Genomic DNA, 24,515 nt, shown 5'->3' on the forward strand with positions numbered 1-24,515 from the left:
AAAGAATAACACCCTTGTCCTACATCCATGTGTCTCCAAGTACAACCATTCCCCTTTAGCCTACATACGCAGCTTGTCTGTGGACTTCTGTTTTGATGTGGTGTGTTGTTTTCTTTCTTTCTCTCCTCTACTCCCTTCCCCTCACTCCCCTGCCCCCCCCCCCCCCGCCTTGACTCATTCTGACACACACTTTCTCTGGAGCTTTGAGTATTTGAGTACTTTCATTTCCTGGTGACGTCATTTTCACCAGATGACCCAATAGTCCCTGGCCACACATCTCTGAAATTATGTTAGCAGCTTCTGTTACTAAACAAAGTCCGTGCTGGGATAAGAGCAAAACCATGAATCTCATCAGATTAAACACCAGCACAGAGGGCAGAGATCTGACCCAGCTCTTTCCTGCCCATGCTACGTGACCAGCTCTGCTGCATAACTCCTCTGTGTTTTTGTTTTAGCCACCCACAAACATGTCAGGAGGCAGGCATGTCAAGAAAAGGGGTCGTTAATTGTGCCCAGATCCTCAGCAGTGTCTGGTCTTGCACCAGGCTCTCCCACTCCTGAGCAGGCTGGGCTGTGGGTCTGACAGAGCTTTGCAGAACAAAATCCCCTATGCCTGCCACTGCATCTGCTCTTCCAGAAATTCTTTCTGAGAAGTATCTGAGACTGCTAGGCCAGGCGTGGGTCATCTCTGAGTCACCCTCCTCAGACTCACAGTTCTCAACATTCCTAGGACTTGGAATGAGACGGGGTCAGGGCTGGCCATCTGCCAGGTATGTACTATGCCCTGCAGGCCCTCCCTCTAACACCAGCCACGCTCAGGAGATGATGCCACAGCCAGGGCATCTGCGAGGACAGAACTCACAGCTCATGACAGTAAAGATTAAAACTGCAATGCACTTGGCATTTCTTAATTATTTTTCAAACATTTTTCCTGGTATTTACCTAACAAATATTTAGCTAATACCTACAATGTACCAGGAATTGTTCTAAGCACTTTGTACTTAAGCCTCATGAAAACCTTATGATGCAGGGTGGAAAGATGGCTCAGTGGTTAAGAGAACTAACTGTTCTTGAACAAGACTCAAGTTCAGTTCCCAGAAGCTACGTCAGGAGGTTCACAACTGCCCATTACTCTAGCTGCAAGGGATCTAACACCTATTCCAACCACCTTGAACACTTGCACTCATATGCACATACCCACTACACACACACACACACACACACACACACACACACACACACACACAATTAAAAGCCAATAAAACTATAAGATAGTACTGAATTAACTGTCCCTGAAGGAGGTATCAACAAGTAATTATTATCCCCACTTAGACACCAGTGGCAGACTGAAGTAGAACTGCACCGAAGTCGAACTTGGTAAGGCTAATGAGTTTATTGGCCTTTCCTATAGAACATGGACGGAGGGCAGGGGAGTAGCTTACATGTGCATGGGTAAACCCAGAACAGCTGTAGCACTGCAAAGTCCCACCCCATGAGAGTAAGTAAGCTTCAGCAATCCTCCTGTCTCCAGGCCCCACAGCACCAACAGGTGCTGGGAATCTAGCCAGTCTTCAGGAAGAGCAACCAGAGCTCTTCCTTCATTGAGTCATCTCCCCAGCCTGACAAGAGTGACCAGAAAAGAGTGACTAGAAAAGCTGTGGGATCTGCCCCAGATTTCATCATAGGGCAAGGGAACGGTGACTCTAGAGAACAAATCTGAAGAGGGGTAGGACTCAAAGCCAAGGATGCTGTGAGGGACCACTTTGCAGGTCCTGCCTCTTCATCCTAAGCATCACGTGAGTCACAGCTGGGACTGGTACCAAGCACATAAGCATGTATCTCCTACCATCACCAGAGACAATGAAGGAGGAGACAAAAAGACAGTTCACAGAAGCTGCGTGGATCATATAACTTAAATTTAAATTCGAGGGCCAAACGTTATTGTTCACTGGTTTATTCCCAGCACCTAGTGTGGAATCTGGACCATAGTGAACCTAAGAATATTTGTTAGCCGAATAGCATGAATGAGCTAGAAACTCTTCTCATCCTTATTTGACTTTTACAAGAGGCTAATTATATATATATATATATATATATATATATATATATGTATATTATATATGTTACATATATACATAATGAGTGAGTGAGTGTGTGTGTGTGTGTGTGTGTGTGTGTGTGTGTGTGTGTGTGTGTGTGTGTACCATGAAACCTAAAGGGTAACGTGCACATCAGGAAGCAATGGAACTGGGATCACGTGTTCCACTTCCTACTGAAATGCCGCCAGACACATGCTCCCTTTCTGGGACACACAGTGCTTAGCTGCTGTTGGTCACTTCCTCTGGCTGCAGCGAATGAAGAGGTCAGGCTGGAGAGAGGACACTGATGAACTTCAGGGATTCCAGCTGAGAACAGAACTGACACTTTTTAAAAAAATGTTTTGAAGTTCTAAACGATTTCTTAACACCTTCTAAGTATGCAATAATTAAACAGGAGCCCAGCAAAACCAAGATCCACTTAGCTCTGATTCTTGTATGTACCAAGAGTGCCTTGCTCAGCAGAGGGACTCGCGTGGATCTAAGAGCATTTCACAGCTTGTCCTCGGGTTCTGCACAACAGACTAAACTAAGGATAGCAGGAAGTGGGGTTCTCCCTTCCTCCAGGACTCTGCTTCCTGTTCCAGCCAGTTCCCATCACCTTTCTCCATCCGGCTCCTCTAGAGACAGCTGGGGTCCTAACACATGCGGCAGCCAAAGGCAAGCAAGCCGTGAAAGAACTTAGAGGGGGTTTTCTTCTCTTTTGAAGATTCTCTCTCCCTCCCTCCCTCCCTCCCTCCCTCTCTCTCTCTCTCTCTCTCTCTCTCTCTCTCTCTCTCTCTCTCTCTCACACACACACACACACACACACACACACACACCAGAGTGAGAGATACACACACATACATAAACACACATACAAGATACAGGTAGATAGATACACACATATACATACAGACATACACACATGTGCATACATACATATACACTTACATGCTCGCTCACACATTTGAGAGAGATACACACATGTACCCACACATACACACAGATACACACAAATACACACATGCATACAAATATGCACACATATACACACATGAGCATGCACATGCATACATATGCATATTAAGCACACAATCGATCACTGGACTACACCGTTAATCCTGAGAGTCTCTACCTCTCCTCAGTTGTAGTTTCACAGTCAGCTCAGGAACCTCCAGGAAGCTCACCATACAGAATCACACAGTCTGTTTCATACCCCAAGTGGATCCTTAGGCAAAAAACAATTGTGAAAAGTCACATGTACAAGGAGAAAAGAGGGCATGGATACTAGAAAGTAATAGCCATGGCCATGATGAGAAAGCAAGCACATTCTGACCTCAAAAATAATTCTTCGCAGCACACATGCAGGAAAGTGATATCAGAAAGGCTGGTGTAGGCAGGCAGCGGGTGTGAGCAGAAATGAACGCCCCCAGTTCTGCCAGGATCTCCTGCAGATTGAAGAAGACATTTGTCCCCATTCATTAGTCTGGTAAACTCAGAGCTAAACATCTTAGGGTTAATATTCTCCAAATTCCATCCGGATCCCTCATACCCCTTGCACCATGCCTCATTGTGCACAATGGCTTTATTTGTTTAATCTGTACCTGTTTGTCCACTGACTGACAGATTCACTTATTCAAATAATTGTATCTGTCTTAAGACCTAAGCAGACAGATAGCCTACAAACTTAAATGGTCAGAGTTAACACAAAGGAAATAGCAAGAAAAATAAGTCAAAAGCAAATACACACACACACACACACACACACACACACACACACACACACACATCACATCACAGAACACAAGCTTAGGGCTTTGTCAGAGCCTACCTTCATGGCTGAATGATCAATTCTGGCTTCCTGCTTAAACTGGGAAATGCATGTTGTCTGCAGTGAGTCATCCTCTAAGTCTATACTGTAGGCCTGTCTCTGCTGTGTGCAGGGTTGCATGAAATTCCCCATGCCTCAGTGAGAGGCTAGGACGGTTCAGCCTGTATGACTAACAGCCCAAAGGAAGCCTGAGTGTTTAAGGAAACTCTTCTGGGAAAGTTGTGTGTGTGTGTGTGTGTGTGAGAGAGAGGGGGGGGGGAGGGATGAGAGCCAGAGACAGAGAGAGAATATGTGAGCTGAGGTTGCACACTGCTATAATCCTAAATTCAGGATTTGGAGACTGGTGGGTCAGAAGTTCAAGGTCATTCTGAGATATCTATGAGTTCAAGGCCAGCCAGGTACAAGAGAAAGCAATAATAATTTTCTGAAAGTCAGTGTTTTTTAGAAGTCAGAGAGTAAATTCTACCTCTTTCATCAAACTAGGAGAAGGTTTGATTGGATTGTCCAAGTCCAGGCATGGGTAGAACATAAACATCTCCATGCCACTCCCGAGTGTACCTGACCATGTGATGTCAATCCTGTGACTGGTGCCTTGATTTAATCTGTCAGGGTTTCATGGAACACTGCATGAGCACTTTGCCCAGTGCCCAGTGCCCAGTGCCCAGTGCCCGCCAACTAGTCCTTATTAGCTAGTACTACAAGTCCTTAGCAATACCAGATGTTTAATATGCTTCACATTTAAATTGAGAGCTAAACTTTGGGGGGCAGAGCTTCGAGACAGGGTTTCTCTGTGTAGCTTTGGCTGCGAACTCACTTTGTAGACCAGGCTGGCCTGGAACCCACAGAGATCTGCCTGCCTCTGCCTCCAGAGTGCTGGGATTAAATGCGTGCACCACCACAGCCCAGCTGAGATCTAAATTGTACATAATTAAATTTCCATTATGAACTATATAAAGCAGCAGTTCTTAATTGATTGATAATATTATATCAGCACCATTACTATCTAACTCCAGAGTACTTTCTGAATGTCTGGGACTTGGCATGCTCCTTAGCACTCACACCAGCCCCCCTTCCTGCAGCCTCCCACAGCCTCCACTCTGCTTTCTGCTTTGGATTTGCCTTTTCTTGACACTTCACAGAAATGGAGAGAGCTTTCTGCTTGTCGAGAAAACCAGAGTTCTAGATCCTGCACCCACGTCAGGCAGCTCATCGGCGCTTCTGACTCAAGCCCTGGGACTTCCATTGTCCTGTTAAGGCCCCTGCCGTCACCTGCACTTATGTGCACACACATATGCACAGGCACACACACATACATGTACCTTAAAATGAATAAATTAAAAGAATCTTGGCAAGGATAGCAGGTTACCAAGAAGAGACTTGATACCCTATGAGCATATACAGGAGGAAGAGGTCCCCTCATTCACAGTCATAGGGGAGGGGAGTAAGGGGGAAATGGGAGGGAGGGAGGAATGGGAGGATACAGGGATGGGATAACAATTGAGATGTAATGTGAATAAATTAATAAAATATATTTTTAAAATTAAAATAAAAAATAAATAAAGAATCTTGGTGCTGGAAAGATGGCTAAGCAGTAAAGAGCACTTGCTACCCTTGCAGAGAATCTGAGTTCAGTCCCCAGGACCCACATCAGGTAGCTCACAACCACCTTTAACTCCATCTCCCTGAAATCTGACACTCTCTTCTGGACTCCATGGGCACATGCAAAGACAAATGCACATACACCCACAGATACACATGCACACTTACACATAAAAAAATAAATCTTGAGAGATGCAATTGTAGCTATTGGGTTCTTCGTGACTGGCTTCTTTCACTTTGCAAAATGCCATCAAGACTCAGCTACTTAGAAAAAAAATCCTGTCTATTATAGTGCATTAGAATCTATTTTAGTTTAGACACACTATCTTAGTCTGTTCACACTTCTGTGACAAAATTCCACAGACTATAATTTCCAAAGAATAGAAATTAACTTGGCACTTCCGGAAGCTAGAAGTCCAGGATAAAGGTGACAAGGGGGCTCAGTGTCCGGTGACATTCTGCTTTCAGTTCCCAGGAAGGTTTCTTGTTGCTGCTGCTGCTGCTTCCCAAGAAAAAGGCAGAAGGAAAAAATGGAGCAGGGTGGTCCCTGTCCGTTTCCCTCCCCTAAGGTGCTACCTTTTAACCCGGTTGTATAAGGATTACAGTTCATGCTTTAGGGACAAACATTTGTAGCTCTGCATCACCCTTTGTTCCCCACTTGTGTGGAAGCTTGGGGCCTCTGTCTGTCTTGAGCAGAGGCACAGCTTCATGCATTAAACTTCTTTCTGGATCCCCAGCAACACGCCAAAGTCTTTCAAAGTGCCAGTTAAGTATTCCATTCTTCAGTTTTCCCTTTTAAGCTGTTTTTTTCTTATTTTGGTCTTGGTTTTGTAAACCTATTGCTTCCCCCACCCTACCCCGACCCCGCCACCACCAAAGAAATACCCATTATCTCAGACAATCACAAAGTTAATCAATTGCCTTTGGTTGCTTTCAATAAATATCCCTGGGTGTATAGCTTTTCTCAATGTGAGTCAAGGGACAAAGACAGCCTTGCAAACAGGATTAAGGCAGCTCTAATCATCAACTTGATACAACCTAGAATCACCTGGGCAGAGTCTCAGTGAGGGACTGTCTAATTAGGTTTACCTGTGGACACACCTTTGAAGGAGTATCTTCAGCTCGTTGGTATGAGAAGACCCAGTCTACTGTGGGTGGTACTATGTCCTACGAAGGAGATGCTCAAATATAAAATAAGTGGCAAAATCAAGTAAGCCAGCATGGATGCATTCATTTCTCTCTGCTCTTGAATATGGTTATATGACTAACTGTTTGAAGTGCCTGCCTTGATTTTCCCACAGTGACAGACTGGAACCTGAAGTTGTAAGCTAAAATAACGCCCCCTTCTCCTTTCTCCTAAGTTGTTCTGTGGTGGAATATTTTATCACAATAATAGAAGTGGAATTAGGACAAAGGTCTTCCAGGAAACATCCATAAAAACAAAGTAATGACAATTCTTTGGGGGAAAGAACTCCAGTCCCTTTCTGCTCCCTCTGTTTAGCTGCCTGACACACAGTAACTGCTCTGTATCTGTTACTATTGTCACTGTAATCATCAGCCCATTCTTCTAAACATTGAGAGGAAAGCAAAAATTTATAAAGATTTATTTTACTTATTTGTGTGTATGGGTGAGCGGGCAGGTGCCCCATAGATGGCACAGGCACCCCATGGGTGAATGAGTGCCCCCTAAATCCAGAAGAGAAAACTGGATCCCCTAGAGCTGGAGTTACGGGCAGTCTTGTGCCATGCAATGTATGTGCTGTGACTTGAACTTCAGCTAAGAGTAACAAGCACTTCATGTTGCTTTCCATTTCATTTACACAGAGTAACAAGCACTCCATGTTGCTTTCTACTTCATTTACACAGAGTAACAAGTACTCCATGTTGCTTTCCACTTCATTTACACAGACTGCCCCTTCCTTCTCTGACATCATTTTTAGAAGATGGAAACCCACTTTCTACCTACCAGCCACGCCTCCTCTATATCCTGTACAATAAGTATGTTTGGATGAGAGCAACTCCTATCCACATGGAAGGTAACCAGAGAAGGGAATAGGCTGATGTGTCCTGCAGCCTTTAAGACTAGAAGGGAGGGAAAGACCTTGGAAAGGCAAATGTAGGGACCAGGGTCTAAATTCCTGAGTCACGTGTTTCCTTCATCCATACCAGAGTCATGGCCAAACTCTCAGGAAAGAGACTGGGGAAAGATGAGGCTTCCAGTGACAATCAGTGAAAAGCACTGGCCTTTTGAGTTCCAACCCGCGCTGCTAGTGCAGTGCCACCATGGGCCAAGGGCAGATGACCCATTGCTCAGCCCCTGCTTCCATTCCTCATCAACACCTTACCCAGCCTCTAATAGGAAGAGCGGTCGCCACCTGTGCACCAAACCACTCACCTGTCCAATCAGAACCAACGACTCCTCTCCCTGTAGAGCCAGGTAGTAGGGCATAGTGGGCTAAACATGCAGCTCTTACACCCATCTTGAAGCTGGTTTGGGCACTGGGACACTCCATCCCATGCAGCAAAGAAAGAAGAAAGGCAGAGGAAACAAAGTCTGTAGCCTTTGTAAGCAGGGACACCGGAAGAAGTCAGATAGTCCCATTAGTTTCATGCGCCCTGCAGCACACTACTAGAGTTCATCCCACATCATCCCCTGAACTTCCCAAACTGTTCCCTCTAGTACACTGTGTTCACCCTTCCTCCATTCCTCCCACATCTTGCCTTCACCTTCTTCTGCCTCCAAGGCAAACTACAAAAAAAGAAGGCCTCATGACACCCCAAAAACAACTTTTGCCTTTGGCCTAAGGACATGTTGCCCCTCTCTGCTCTCTTAAATGTTTCAGTATAAGCCTGCTCACATTTCTGAAGACATCAGGGGTTTTGTGAAACAGAATGTGGCGTCTGTCGGGCTATAAACTCCCAGCTATGCCAACACCTTACTCATGTTAGTTTTCCTCCCAGAACCCTTTCAGGGCCCGACTACGTTATATGAACACTGATCTAATCTATTTCTCAGTAATCTAACACTTTTCCGAACAAAGAGCTTCCTTACAAGATGGCTACGGGTGTCCCCAAGAGCTTATGACAACCTAAAGCTGTATCCATATTACTTCTGACTATTATCACTGCCTCCCCCGCTGGTGACTAGCTTAGTCATTCTCTTTCTCCTCAAGATGACAAGCCAACAAGTATCCTCAATCGGCTCCACCCCACACTCCCTCTCACAAGGCTCCTCTTCTTCAACATACAGCCTAAACGAGGCCATCCTCTTGACTCCGTAACCAGACACTAGGGAAAAGCGAGGCAAGAAGGAAAAACTGAGTTCAAAGACTATGGCTGAGTAAGACCGCTTTGAGGTTTGGATAGGATCCAGTTCTCTGATTTGGGGATTCATTCTCAGGGAAGAGAGACATGAGTCCTGGGAACTCTCAGAGAGAACACTAGAGTTGCTTCGCTCTCTTGCAGGGCGCCCAAAGAAGAACATCGTGTAGCTGGGCCCAGCGTCAGGTGGGGCCCTCAGAGCCCAGTGGTCCAAGGCAGATTCTGCACAGTTAGCTGCTATTCTGATGGTGTGAACTGGGATGGAGAACGGAGAGCTATCTGCAGCTCAGGTTCTACCAAAGAGGAGGAAGGGATCTTGCTAGAAGGCATCCCACCCTGCCTGTCAATCCTTCAGACAAGAACAAGGCCTAGGGAAGAAGTAAATTAAAGCCACCTGCGTGTGCCTGGCAGACATAAATATCCAACGTCGCCTATCCTGCCCATGTGCAGCCTCCAGCTAATCGTGTGGAGGGCAAAGCTCAAGAGAAGAGGAAGTGGAATGAGAACGCTCAGAATAATACACAGATCTTAAAGTGAATATGGTAGAAGTAACGTGTACATCTAAAGATGAAAGAAAATTGCATAAAGAAATATATCTTGTACTTTTTTTTTTTTAATTCCTATCTGTGCTGGACATTATTAGTGGATACAAATGTGACAGTCACACTCTAAACCCTGACGAGTGAGCAGCTCCCACTTGAGCTCCTATTGTCTTCTGAGGAGGACAAAAAGGACAGCAGAGAAGAAGAAAAGCCAAGGTTTGGGTGGAATCTGTCAATTGGACCCCAAGCCTGGTGGTGGCCACATAGTCACCTGCTTTGTTTGTCCTCAGAACTGTTTCCATAAACAAGGAAAATAAGCCGATTACTCTAAAAGAATCAAAGACCCTCTCCCACCACTTCCTTCTCTATTTTGAATGTGATATAGTTTATAGAGAGATAAAGATGCATAGAGAAAGAGAATAAAAATTAATAGATGGATAAGTCAGTGGATAGAAGGTTGGAGAAACAGACAGACAGTTGAACTAAAAGTTATTATCTTCCAAGTCGCTTCCATGAGACAGTTTGTTTAATCTTTGCAGTGACCCATTTTGCACTTGAGATGTCAGAGATGTGGAGAGCCAGAGTTCACCAAGCCACTAGGTAGCAGCCCCCAGAATGGAGTTCAGGCAACTGATCCAACATCATGCTGACTGCCTCACCACCATGATGGCACTTGACATAAAGAGGCTGAGAGCATTTCAAGGTTAAAAGGCCTCCCTTGAGAAACCAAAAGATAATGGAGCTCAAGGGGAAAGAAAGTAAATAAAATAAGTGAAAGAACAAAACAAGCTGTTTCTTGGGGGGGAAGACCAAAAAATGTCCCCCAAGAGGCTTCCACGGTCCCCCTGACTTCATCCTGCAGCTGAAGGGGGCATCTGTCCCAGAGGTAAACCAAGTCTCTTCCCACACATACAGAGAAGCTGAGGGAGTCTGGTTTGCCAACCACTGTACGTTGGAAGTCTCTTCTATCTGTTCTGCTTTTGATGGTTCTGTTAAGGACAAATCCTTAAGAGAGTGTCGGCTCTCTGCACACACTTCCACTGAGCTATAATCCCAAGACCATCCCTCCTGTTTTAACTTGGATCAGTTGGTGCCCAGCACAAAAAACATAAACACTTTCCACATGTTTACTACTCTGTGGGTTGTGGGACTCAAACTCAGGTTGTCAAACTTGGTGGCAAGCACCTTTACCCACTGACCCAGCTCACCATCCTATATTTGTACTTTTTTATATATACAGTGCTCTGCCTGCATGTACCAGAAGAGAGCACCAGATCTCATTACAGATGGTCATGAGCCACCATGTGGTCGCTGGGAATTGGACTCAAGACCTCTGGAGGAACAGTCAGTGCTCTTAACCTCTGAGCCATCTCTCCAGCCCCTGTATTTGTACTTTAAAAATTAACAATGACCCAAAGTTGTAGGACTTAGGAAAATTCATTCTCAGAACATTTTGCCCAAAATTAAATATCAAATAATCACCCTTACAACTCATTCTTATTTGCCAGTTGCGTGGGTAGATTGTTTGGGATGAAAACTCTAAAATCTATGCTGTTTAACCATCTGCTTTAGGTCTCTTGGTCTTAGCAGTGAGCTTGTGGTTAAATGACACATATCTTACATTTAAATATTTGGAAATATGGCCATCGCCATTGAGAAACCTTTAGCCCCATTTCTCTGGCTAGTTTTTGTCTCTCTTTCCCATAGAATAACCTTTGATCACAAACACACACACACACACACACACACACACACACACACACACACACACACACAACGCTCATTTCAGCAGTTTCAATAGCTTAAGAAATGGAACTCAAACTGCCAAGATATATACATTAGAGGCCATTTAATCCAGAAACTTCATGCTGCAGAAAAGGCAGCTGGGGCCTGAGAGAACGTGTTTTCCTGGAATAAACAACAGAAGCTGGCCTCTCCTGATCACATTGCTCTGTGCTTCTCAGGACAAACACTTCAGTGGGCAACATCAGCTTGGATGAGTAAGACACTTCTCCAAGCCTCAGGATGCATCATCTCCTTGGGCATTATCCTCCTATTGCTATGACTAAGGTCAACATGGCATCATGCCTGGTACCATAACCTGGGCCAGAAACCCTGAGCTCTGGAGGGAGAACCAAGTACTATTGTTATGCTAAATGAATATAGTAGCAAACTATACCCTAAGTTTTTGTCTTTACACCCATATATTAGAGCATCTCTTAAACCTTGTCAGAGTAGCTTCTTTGCTGTAAGTGAAAAATTAATACAAAGACCCACAACCAAGCAAGGTAGAGAAGATAAGAGACTTTAGAGTGCTCAGCTTTCCGTGGGACTCTGCATCACAGCACCTCCCGCCAAGGCTCATCATCATCAGGGAAGTGGCAGAACAGATGGTAATGCCAGAGACATTAGAGGAAAGCAGAATTTACTGTACACGACAGAGGCATTGCTAATATGAATGCAAAGCAGCTTGGACTACATGCATAAGACATGTACAAGATCAAACCAGCCAAGGTCTGTGCACAGATGTGGAGGAGCCCATTGAGTTCCACCCCTATATGAGGTGCTGTCGAAAACTGATGACAGCCAAGGGAGGGAGCGTCAGCATTCTTCAGGGATGTGGGGCCACTCATACTCTGGTAGATCACAGCATGAAATACACTTACTGGGTATTAGAGAGAAAGAGACTGAGACAGAGACAAAGGGAAATACATTTGCAGGGGAGAGTAAAGTGATGAGGAGCAGGAGAATTAGAAGGGGGAGAGTGATCCAAACACGTTATATGAATGTATGAATATTAAATAAGATATCAACATGTATATGGAAAAACATTAAGGATGGTTAACTTGAAAAGAGGCTACAGTGGAAAAACTATAATGATCTACATTTCATGTGAATGAGTATCTAAAGAGTAGGAAGCCCGTTGCTTTACAACCCATGTTCAGTGTGGAAACCTGCATTTCTAGAGAGGCTCACACAGGGCCCAGATAAGCAGCGCAAAACAAAGTCCAAGATGCCATAACTAAGACAGAGTGGGGATATGAAAATCCCTCTACCTGATGCCTTCTTTTCTTTATCGTGTCACCTAGGGTTCCTCTTCTAAACCATTGGGCTCCAAAGACCATGTTATGAAATTACTAATCTAATTCGGTCCTTTCATGCCGCTAAGAAATTTATCATAATGAGTGAGTTAACCCAGAAGCAGAAAGAGTCAAATGGTATATACTCACTTATATCTGGACACTAGCCAAGGGATATATGTCCCATGAAAGTCTTCACTTACCAGGAAAATGGGACAGCTAGGAGGACATCCTATTGGGAGTCTAGGTGAGAGGAGCATGGGAGAATGGAGAAATAGAAGGATCCAGAGGGTTCTATAAACCTACAAGAAGGACAATATAATGGGCAGATCTGGGCCCAGAGGTCCTGCTCAAACTATGGCACCAGCCAAGGACAATACGTGCAGTAAACTTCAAAACCCTACCTAGATCTAACCGATGGACAGGACATTCTCCACAGTTGAGTGGAGAGTGGGGTCTGATTTTCACATGAACTCTGGTGCCCCAATTTGACCACGTCCCCTGGAAAGGGAGGCTGGTGTCACTCAGAGGAAGGATAGCAGGCTACCAAGAAGAGACTTGATACCCTATGAACATATACAGGGGGAGGAGGTCCCCCTCAGTCACAGTCATAGGGGAGGGGAGTAAGGGGAAATGGGAGGGAGGGAGGAATGGGAGGATACAAGGGATGGGATAACAATTTAGATGTAATATGAATAAATTAATAAAATACATTAAAAATAAAAAGAAAAGAAAAAAAAAGAAATTGAAGCACAAGAGCATGCACACATTCACTCAGCAAGTCAGGAGCTGGATCAGGACCAGAAACCAAGTTTCTTGATGTCTAACCCAAAACTATTTCTGGAGGGCTGCTCCTCAATATGAGTTCCTACCATCTCTTCAGTGGTTTCCTATGTACACTTGACAGCATTTCCATCTAAGCTTATGTTCTCTGGTCGATGCCTGCAGTTGACTCGGCAGTTGATACCTATAGATAGAGGGTAACTAGCATGCCCTTGGAGTGAGAAGTCTCCGCCCAGGACAGGAAAAGGTGTCTGCATCCTGTACTGCCCACCTGAGCTCTCATGCTGGTCCTCTGAGTGAGTGAGCTCCACTTCTTGGAGATGCGATGGAAGGGCTTACAGAAACCATTTAGGTTGTTTAGACCATGCATATCAGTTGCTAAATGAGAATACGTAAGTACTTTATAAATAGGAGAATACTTCAGAGGTATAAATGCTATGTCTGAAAGGCAACTTGAAACAGGAAGGAGACTTGTCAATGACTGAAATACATGGACTATTGACATTGAAATTATTAGGGAATTACTATTGAAATAATTAGTAAAAAAAAAAAAAGATAGTCTCCTAGATAGATAGAATACTAATCCGTATTTTCAACAACCTTCCCAGATGAATCTTCTAAAAAGTGCCCAGGAACAGAGGGGGATAATACCATTCCTGCCATTCCTGCACTAGTGGGCTTCTCCTATCTTCTCCTTTTATTTCATCTGGGACCCAACCTACTGGATAGAACCAGCCACATTCATGTTAGGTCTTTCTGCCTTAGTTAATTGTCTCTGAAAACAGACACACAAAGGGGGCTTTACTGATCTCTTAGGCACCTCTCGATCCTATGACATTTACAATCAAGATTAATCATTGTGTGTCAGTTTTCTGTTCAGGGAGAAAGGGGGAAATTAAGGAAGAACCTAAGGAAGAAAGGATTTATTTTACTTAGAGTTTCAGAGGTTTTACACAATCATTTTAAAGAAGGAAGGGCAAGGCATCTCACATTATGGCTGCCAGGAAGCAGAGACAGACAGACAGATAGACAGACAGACAGGCAGGCAGGCAGGCAGACAGACAAAGAGACAGAGAGATAAAGACAAAGAGACAGGGAAGCAGAGAAAGACTAGACACAGAAGTGGAGCAGGGTAGGACATCTCACATTATGGCAGCCAGAATGCAGAGATGGACAGAGAGACAAAGACAGACAGACAGAGACAAAGAAACAGAAACAGAAATAGAGGCAGAGATACACAGAGAGAAAGCAACAGATCAGGACCGGGCATCTCACATTAAGGAAGCCAGGATGCAGAGAGACAGACAGAGACAGACGAGATACAGAGAGAGACAGCAACAGACCAGGATAGGGCATCTCACGTGGAGGCAGCCAAGGAGCAGAGAGAGAGAATTCCTGCAATGACAAGATCTCCCACGTGCCTCCTTTTATTCCATTCTTCCTAGGCTATGGGACTGCCCGCATTCGGAGCAGGCCTTCCGTGATGGGATAGCTGTCTCGAGAAAAGTTCAGCCAGAAACTCAGTGCCAACTCTACCTGTCAACCCCAAAGCTAAGTCCAGACTCATTCATTTCAGAGCCTACTTGCTCGTGTCATGTCTCTTTCTACTTTCAAGATGATTTTTCACACAGTGGCCTTGCCTTTGTCCATGACCACATGCCATTGAGGCTATTTAGAAAGCAGTAGGATAGAACAGAATTCCAAAACTGAGGTGTGGGTGTTATGAGTACCTCTAGCACCTGAATTGGTTTTGACATGAAGTCAAAGTGATCTGGGCCATTGTCCACAACAGAGCCCAGAGATAGAGTGTGATCTGGCTTAGACTTTCTGATTTACTGTCTAGGCTTGAGAGAAGCAGCTGATTTTGCTATGGGTATGACAGGAGTGAGATGCACCCAGGTGTGACAGCTGGAGACATGTGGGTAGTAAAAGCCACCTGGTAAGAACTGGAACAGCTAAAGGCCAGTATGAAAGGACCGCAAGCATAATGGTATGGAGACCAAACCGGGATCAAATGCCAACTGGAAAATGTGTCTTATAACTTAGTCAATGAATCATTTATTTGCCCCCATTTAAAAAAAAAAGATGATTTGCTTTAAACTTGGATAGTCTGAAAGCATTTAGTAGCCATAAGCTTTGGACAAGTGTTATTGGGAATGTTCATTTTCTATTGCTGTGTTCAACACTACGACAAAAACCAAATTGGAGAGGAAAGGGTGTATTGCATCTTATCGGTTATAGTGCAGTCTTTGAAGGATGCCAAGGCAAGAGCTCAAGGGAGGAGTTTAAAGAAGAAACCACAGAGGATCTCTGCTTGCTGGCCTGATCGCAGGCGCACGTTCAGCTACTCCTCTTATATAGCCCACCTGCCTAGGGATGGTAACACTCACAGTGGGCTGGGCCCTCCTACATGAATCAGTGTCTTAGTTAGATTTTTCTAGTCCTATGATAAAAACACAATAGCCAAAAATAACGTGAGAAGGAAAGGGTTTCTTTTATCTTATACTTCCAGGTAACAGTCCATCACTGAGGGAAGTCAGTGGAGGAATCCAAAGATGTCAGAAACCTGGAGGCAGGAACTGATGAACTGATGCAGAGGCCGTGGAGGAGTGCTGTTTAACGGTTTGCTCTCCATGGCTTGCTCAGTTTTCTAAGACAACTCAGAACCACCTGATCAGAGGTGACCCCACCCACAATGGGCTGGTCCCTCCTGTACTATCACTAATAAAAAAAAAATGCCCTACAGACCGATCTTATGGAAGCACTTTCTCTTTTAGGATTCTCTCTTTCCAGATAGATCTTGGTTTGTGTCAAGCTGGAAAAAAAAAACCCTATAACTAAAACTAAAAGCAAAACAAAAACACTGACCAAGAAAATGCCCTACAGATACACCACAGACACAGAAAAAAACATTTCAGTCCTTTACAAAGATTGCTACCCCACCCTCCACCCCTGCCCATATGTTGTCCCCTACAAATACCTCCTTGGAAGACTGGGAACCAACAGTCTCATCGCCTAGTGATCTCCAATTCTGTGAGAAAACTGTAGCAGGCATTTTAGTATGTGGCACTCCCAGCACCCCAAAACAATATAGGTGATCCTGATCTTAGACCCCTAGAAATTTCTATCAAAAAATCCATCTAAGTAATATATTAAAAAATCATTTTTTAAGAAATCACCATTTCCAAACTCCTACCACATCCAACTTTGCCTTGGTTTTTACTGCACGTCAATGAAGAAGAGGTCATTGCACATGACCACCACTTGAAAAGGAAATAAATGGAGTTGGCATAGGAACGGGCTTTCGAGAAAGAGAAGATGCATCCAGTGTTATATCATTTGTGCATCTGTCTTCTGTTTGACCCTTCAAGAGAGGGCCATGTAAAGCATTTATGATGCTTGGCTGACTGCCCAGTTTCTGCTAGCAGGACTGAATCAAGACTCTCGGGGCTGCCTGTGGACCAGCCCTGTACTTCCCTGTCTCTCTGGCTCACTGACTCTCAGCATTTGCCTGTGTCAGGTCTGTCAGCGTGCAGTGACATTACAGAGATGATATTCCATCTTTCTGTATCTCGCCTTGGGCTTGTTTGGGCTCACCTTGATGTCTAAATCTATCAAAATGGTTGGAAATGCGGTAAAGTGTGAGCTAATCGGGAAATAAAAATACATAGGTCTTGAGCCAGGTGTGGTGGCCCACGCCATTAAGTCCAGCACTCGGGAGGCAGAGGCTGGTGGATCGCTGTGAGTTCAAGGCCAGCCTGGTCTACACAGTGAGTCCAGGACACTCAAGACTACACAGAGAGACTCTGTCTCAAAAAAACAAAACAAAACAAACAAAACACGTCTCTGCTCCTTTGTTCTCATATGCAATGTAACTCTTCAGTAAGCCTATTTTACTAGATTTACTGCTAGAGCTTTTCTGTATTGAACTGATAAAACTTTCTTCTTCCATTAACAGGTTAAAAACAAAGAGAGCCTAACAATGGAAATCCATGGAGACATGGATCCAGGAGACTCAATGGCTCCACTTTAGTAAGTACAAAGTGCCTCCCACTGTAATGTGATCCAGAGAGCAATTGAGGAAGGTACAGGGGAACTTGAATTTTATTTAAAAAGTAGCTTTGCACATTTCAGAGAGTGTTACTTTAGAAGAGTTGGGCTCAAGTTTTCCACTGCTATATATAATAAGCTTCCCCCTTACTTCATACAACAACCGGCTCAAATTAGCTCTCAGATGGCTCCTCTGGGCCATTCTTTCTCAGTGTCTGTCTATGGTCACAATCAGAGGTCATCCTGGAGCTTTATTCTGGGAAACAAGTGGTGCCCGAGCCTCATAAGTCATCTGAGGATGGGGCAGCTGGCACTCGTTGGACATCAGCCTCTATCTGCACTTTGCCTCCAAACACAATCCCGCCCAGATAGAAGCTCTACTGTGCCTTGCTCTTCTTTCCTAGTTGCTCAATGAGGCATCAAGATAGATAGATGGAAGAGACAACGAATCGAGGATCCAGTGTTTGCCTTTCAGTCCCAAACTTTGAAAGTCTCGGGGGACACTCCCACTATTTCCTATGGGTTAGCAATGAGTCATCAGGCTGCCTTATAGTCAAGGGCAGTTACATCTGCCTTTTATTAAAAGGAATATCAAAGAATTCCCAAGCATGTTTGAAGCCTACAGAGTGATGTAAGGCCTGTGTCCACATTCGCAACACCCAGGGAGCTTTACGCAGGACCTGATGCTTGGGCTAGACGCCAACTAAAGCATTCCTCCATATGAGACCAGGTATCGAGTTATTCGCAGCATGTACCCAAGTCTGGGAATCACTGGTTTCAACAGGAAGATTCCTTCTCAGCAAGTAAAAGAAAGTCTAACTAAAATTTCCCTCTTCTAATGCCTATATAAAGCTCTGCTTCTCAACGTCAGGCCAGCCCAGCAGTTTATGTTCATCAGAAATACTTTGAAATGCCTCCTTTATGCTCTGGATTCAAGTGTGCAGGTACCATAAATTCCTTATATGTGTAGTTTCCAATCCTATCTACATACCAGCCTAATAAGCTTAAATGGAAAACATAAAGCTAATTTATAGTAAAATAATAGGAGTACCATGAGATAAATACTCGCAGCAAAGATGCTTTCACTGTATGTAGAGTTCCCATGGAGACAAGAGCTACATGTGTGTTGTGATGAAGGCATGAATGTCAGAAACAGTCTGAGCGTCATGGCTATGACTTTTCCAAAAATAAAGCTATGTCACTTTCCAGGGGTGCCCATAATAAAATGCCAAGGCTGACTTAAACCATGAAAGAAAAAATTCTTATCAGATGGCATCCTGGAAGTTGGAAGTCCACAGATAAAAATATTGGCAGGCGTAGTTTCTTCTGAGACCTTTCTCATTGGCTTGTGAATGGCTCCCATGCCATCCCCCTCTCATGGACACACCTGGTGTCTCTCTGAACAGGTTCTAATCCCTTCCTCTTACAAAGACACCCCTCATATTTAGTTGGGAACCACTCTAATAAGCCCATTTGAACTCAGTCATCTCTTAAAGCATTCTCCCTAAATACAGTCTGTCCTAAGGTATTAGAGTATAGAGCATCCTACTGGGCCTCTGGAATTGTAAAGACTGGGAGAGGACTTATTTCTGTAGGAGTCCTGGGTATTGAGAAAGTTAAGCACTGCCGGCTCTCCCTCACTAAATGACAAAAACATCTCTTCAATCGTTATGACATTTAAATTATTCCCTAGAGAACTTCCCTTGAGGAGTGTTGAAAAGGATTATTAATATTTAATATTATTCATATGATTATTAAAGTAGTGGTTATTATTTTACCTGCTATCATATGAACAAAAGGCAGATACCTATTAGATATTTAATCTGCCTTAAACACTGGGGATGGGCAGATACTAACCCCCTAAGCCACTTTCTTCTCTCTTAGCCACACATTCCATCTAAAGTTCCCATAAACACTTTCACATGCTCCATCTGGGCTGCTTCCCTCCTTCATGCCTGATCCTCAGGGCAAGGCCCTCCCAGCCACCTGCTTCCTGCTCATGCTAACCCATGGCAATCTTTCCCTTTCCTGCACCTCTCTCTCTCTCTCTCTTTCCCCCCCCCCCCCTCTCTCTCTCTCATGATGATGCTTCTCCCTCCAAGCCCAAAAACCTTAACTCTGCCTAACTCTCCTCTGCACAGCCCAGGTGCAGGCAATTTTATTGGCCAATAGGGATAATTTGGAGGCAAAGTTACACAGCATCACTTGGTGTGTGTGAGCATTTGTTCGTAGACCAGTAAAGATCTCAGGGGACAAGCAATTACCACTTGAATGCATAGTAGCTCCAGGTCAACCACAACAAAGGAAGTTTGATTTAAAGGAAGCAGTGTTCAATCATAATCTAAATGCTTAAATTATAAAAAAAAAAAAAAAAGTCACCATCCCTTATCTTAAGTGTTGATGAACATTTAAATTCTGATGCTAGATTTTTCTAGAGCTTTGGACAAAGTATTGCTGTGTTTGATACTTAAACTTGACCAGAAGGGTAGTTGATATACTGTTAAGTACCTAAGTAAAAACAGGCCTCCAAGTAAAATTTGCCTTGTGTTTGATACTTTCCCATATTGCCCAGCTCAATGATTTCATTGGTTCATCTAGTATGCAATTTAAAACTGATCACATTCAATAAGTCATAAGAATTCGTCCTTCCCCTTGTTTAAGACTTGGAAAAAGCCAAAACAAATTGCCATTGATCAAATCTACTAAAAATGTCTCAGTGGTGAATGTGACCTTGAATTTTTTAAAGATTTATTTATTTATTATGTATGCAATGTTGTGCAGCATCTCTCCAGCAAGCCATGGTGGTTCTTCTCAGTGTTGGAAGCACTGCACACTACATCCGCATTAGACTTGATTTACAACTGGCCAAGTCTCACATTTCACTCATATTATCGATGTAAAATTCCACAGGCAAGAATAATCTTAAACGTACACCACACAAATAAATCAACTGACCTTCAGTGGTTAGTTTGTAAATAGTCTGAACTGTTGCCTCTTCCTCACTCTAGCTCTGTTGAATCCTCTAAAGAATGACACTGTAACTCCACAAGACTGGAGCCTGACTACCAACTTCCCATCTGTTTCTGCCTGCATCATCTAGAAGTTTCTTTAATGTAGAAAAGAGAAATGAAGTGACTCTTCCTTTAATTACAACTATTTTTTCTTATATAGCACGAGAAGAAAAAATTATAATCATGCCTCTATGTTGAAAATAGCAGGCACTTTATAAAATATTAGGAAAAAGAGTTTTTATGATAAATATAACCACAGATAAGTACAGTGATATCTAAATACATAGTTTTGACTAAATGGATGGATAATGGGATGGGCTCAGTGATGTACAACTAATGAAAGTGATTACAGTGATAGATATGAGCTCCATCTAGATACCATTTTCTAGGGGACAGAAACCAAGGATGGTTTTATTTTACCTGAGATCTTCAAAACCATGTGGGTTAGTGAGATGGGCTCGGTGCCAAAGTGGTTCCCAAGCAAGCCTGATATCCCATGGTAGAGAGAAAAAGAGAAAGCCAACTCTCGAAAGTTGTCCTCTGAGCTCTATAAACAGACGGTGGTACACATGTGTTTACACACACACAGAGACACACATACACACACAATTTTTTAAAAATATGTATTTTAGATAATCTTTTTAAAGTATTCATAATCCAGGTGTGATGTGCATGCCTTTAATCCCAGCATTTGGGAGGCAGAGGCAGGTGGATCGCTGTGAGTTTGAAGCCAGTCTGGTCTACAAAGTGAGTCCAGGTCAGCCAAGGGTACACAGAGAAACCCTGTCTCAAAAAAAAAAGAAAAAGAAAAAAGAAAGAAAAAGAATCATTATTTATATTTTGAGTCATTAAATAATCCTCAGAGACTTTGTTCTGGCAACAATAGCTGGTGTTTACAGTATATGACATGCCTTTAACAGCACTTTGCATTCAGTAATCTCATCTCTGCTGTAGACTCTGTCCCTAGCGTATTAAAAATGTTGTTACAGGGAGAATTAAGGATGGCTATATAGCCATCACTCTCAGGTATCCATCAGGTTTCCATGGTGACCCAGTACCATGGGATCACTTTGACACATTATGTAGTGATAAGTACATTAGGTACAGTACATCAGAGAAGACAGTAACCAGGACTGGACTTGGCTACCTTTCCTTTTCACCTTGTCAAGCACATTTAAGGAAATAGTCTGTGACGGACTAGATCATACAAACATTGTTGATTTATCTAAGTCAGTATCCTGACCAAAAATACCCAAAATGTGTGCCATTGTAATCCAATCATTCTAATAATAATGCAGTTAAACTATTAGGCTAATTATTGTATAGCAGAATGGAATTATATTTCATATTTCATTCTGAATAGTCTCAGATGAGAAGTCCAGGGGAAAATCAAAAGTAAGTCAAACACATACTGTGATGAGAACAGCATCTCGCCAACAAGCCAGGGGGTCCTTCTCAGTGTGTGCAGCATCCAATTCAAGCGAGTGACTAGAATACAGGTCTGTCTTGCTCTGGGAGCAGCAGCAGCCTGAGAAAGGAGACCAGTAGGAATTCATGACAGGAAGTAAGAGTGCAATGTAGATCAATGACGGGCAGAAGAGACAAGTGTGAAAAGCGTCAAAGAACACAGTGCTTGTACAGGGCTCACCTGCAGTCAGAAGGGCAGATTTCCTTGCCCCATGCTAAAGCTAATGCTTAGTTACTGTCTAGCTGGGGACAAACTTATTCCTAGCCCATGAGATAATAAAGTTGTTAAGAATCACTCCCAGATTCTCCATTTTAAAATGGAGGTCTTTTCCAGGTTTTCCCTCTATTTCTTTGAACCCTGTAGAAGCAAGTGCTGGCCCAGGTGTCCCACCAGAGAACTTCCTGTCCAGGGAAGTTCTCTTTGTTCTCATGTTGTGCTATGGTTGATAAAAAGCAGTCTACATGGCTGGGGCCTGGACAGGCATACGTTGTTTCTTTCTGCTTCCATGTCTGGCAAAGGCCACTGCAGTCTGTTCCGTTAGTCCTATCTTGTTTATATAACAGCTACTAAAGACTTCTGTCATGCTTTCAATTTCCCTTGGGTAGAAAAAAATGCTGCTCTCCCCGGATTCACAAGAAAACAGGCGGACAGTTTTAATTAATATTCTTCAGAAGCAAACACTGAAGTGTTCTAAGTAAGGAAGAAAGGATAAAAATTAGTGAAGGCTAAGAAAGAGGTGTAGATAAGGCCAAGGGGAAGAAATAAGGAGGCTGGAGAAAAAATAAAAAATATTAACATTGCTGCAACAGAAATGCACAGATGCAGATACCTAAATACTTTATAAAAACCACTGGCTACAGCTATATAATTAACACTGTCTTTTTTAAATCAGATTATATCTTTATTGTCAAGAATCTGAGGGAATTGGTATTGACTGTGGACCTTCACAGCTGCCTTTGGAGTAGAAACTTCTGGAGAATCATCTGTAAGAAGGGAAAATTGGGTTATAAAGAGAAGCCCCATTGGTTTTGATATATTCAATCTATGACTCAGGTAGTGGGAAAAAATGGTGTGCTCTTAAGAAAAGTGCAGGGGATTCTACTCTGAAAAGCAGTCCGTATTCATCGATGCATTAGTTACTTGTCTGTTGCGATGAAACATGACCAAGGAAGTCTATAGAACAAAGAGTTTATTTGGGCTTACAGTTCTGGGTGGGTGAGAGTCCATCATGGTGGGAATTGTGGCAGTAGGTAGCAGTCATGGTAGCAGGAACAACTGAGAGCTTCTATCTCCAATCATAAGTAGGAAGCAGAGAGTGTTTTGGAGCCACAAAGCCCACCCCCAACGACATACTTCCTACATAAAAACCATACTTCCTAAACCTATTCAAACAGGCCACCAACGGGGACCAAGTATTCAAACATCTAAGCCTAAAGGGGACTGTGGTGGTTTGAATGAACCAGATGGGTTCATATATTTGAATGTCTGGTCATCAGGGAGTAACACTACTTGAGAGTGATTAGGAGGTGTGACCTTGTTGAAGGAAGTATGTCACTGGGTGGGTGTGGTGGACACAACTTTGAGGTGATTCTCTCTTCCTGTTGCCTCCAGATCCAGATGTAAAACTCTCAACTTCTCCAGAACCATGTCTACCATGCTGCCATGCTCTTGCCCATTACAATAATGGACTAAACCTCTAAACTATAAGCAAGCCTCAAGGAAATGCTTTCGTTTATGAGAGCTGCTGTGGTCACGGTGTCTCTTCACAGCAATAAAACACTCACTAAGACAAGGACATTCTTCTTCAAACCACACGTCTACTGACCAACAGCACATCAAAGAGCTAGTGACGAAAGAGGGAGAGTGCCAGGTCAGTGAGGGTTGATTGGTTGTGAGCAATAGGAATGGACTTTGACTATCTGAAGCTAAAAGGGGAAAATATTAAAATGTTAATATATGAATTTTAAAAATCAGACGCGGGCCTGGAGAAATGCCTTAGTGGTTAAGAGTGTTTGCTGCTCTTGCAGAGGTACTAAGTTCAGTTCCCAGCACCCTCATCAGTAGCTCACACCCTTCCCTGTGACTCTAGATCCAGGAGTTCAAATATCCTCTTCTGGCCTCCAATATGGACACACACACACACACACACACACACACACACACACACACACACACTAAGTAAATAAATAAATAAATTTTTAAAATAACAAATTTTAAAGGAAAAGCAGAAGATCCAGGTTTAGAAAAGCCAGCAAATCAGAGACGTTACAGTGAGTGATCCAGATAATAGCAGGTTCCAAAGAGAGTCCATGTCAGGCACTCCTCTCAGGGTTCATCAGCTCAGCCGCCATCTTCTGGATTGCTCCAAGTGAGACCCACTTTGCAGGAAGAGAGCTTTTGACCAGGATAAAAAGTGTCAGTCATTTATATCGTATTCAGGGAAGATGGGGTTTCCTGATTGGCAATAGAGCCAAGCCTAGAAGTCAAAGAAAGCTGAGTCCTGTGAAAGGAAAAAGCTAAGGCAATGAGCAGGCGGAGTGTCGGATGCCTGTTAAGATGCCGTGCCTCCCCCACTGTCCACGTTGTCTATTGGCATTCCCCTCCTGCCACGCCCCAGAGCTCCACCTTCCTCCACTTTCTCCAGAAAGAGTCCGCTGGGTCCTCCAACCCTACGAACCATTGACTTCTAACTGCATAAAACAGAACAATCATTCAGGTCATCGCTCATTCAACAAACAGTCTTGAGTCTTGC

At 43.6% G+C, this 24,515-nt stretch overlaps 1 protein-coding gene across 2 annotated transcripts in view; it reads right to left on the reverse strand.

The window, feature by feature from the left end:
- The window catches only part of KCNE4 (potassium voltage-gated channel subfamily E regulatory subunit 4), a 60,401-nt gene that overhangs the window by 7,649 nt on the left and 28,237 nt on the right, over positions 1 to 24,515 (reverse strand). For both annotated transcript variants that reach the window (XM_084780452.1, XM_084780453.1), the window contains one exon: positions 21,708 to 21,823. The gene's annotated coding sequence lies outside the window, so the exon portion shown is untranslated. The remainder of the gene's footprint in view (positions 1 to 21,707; positions 21,824 to 24,515) is intronic.

Source organism: Acomys minous (assembly GCF_964271855.1).
Source record: "Acomys minous genome assembly, chromosome: 4".
Taxonomy (NCBI): domain Eukaryota; kingdom Metazoa; phylum Chordata; class Mammalia; order Rodentia; family Muridae; genus Acomys; species Acomys minous.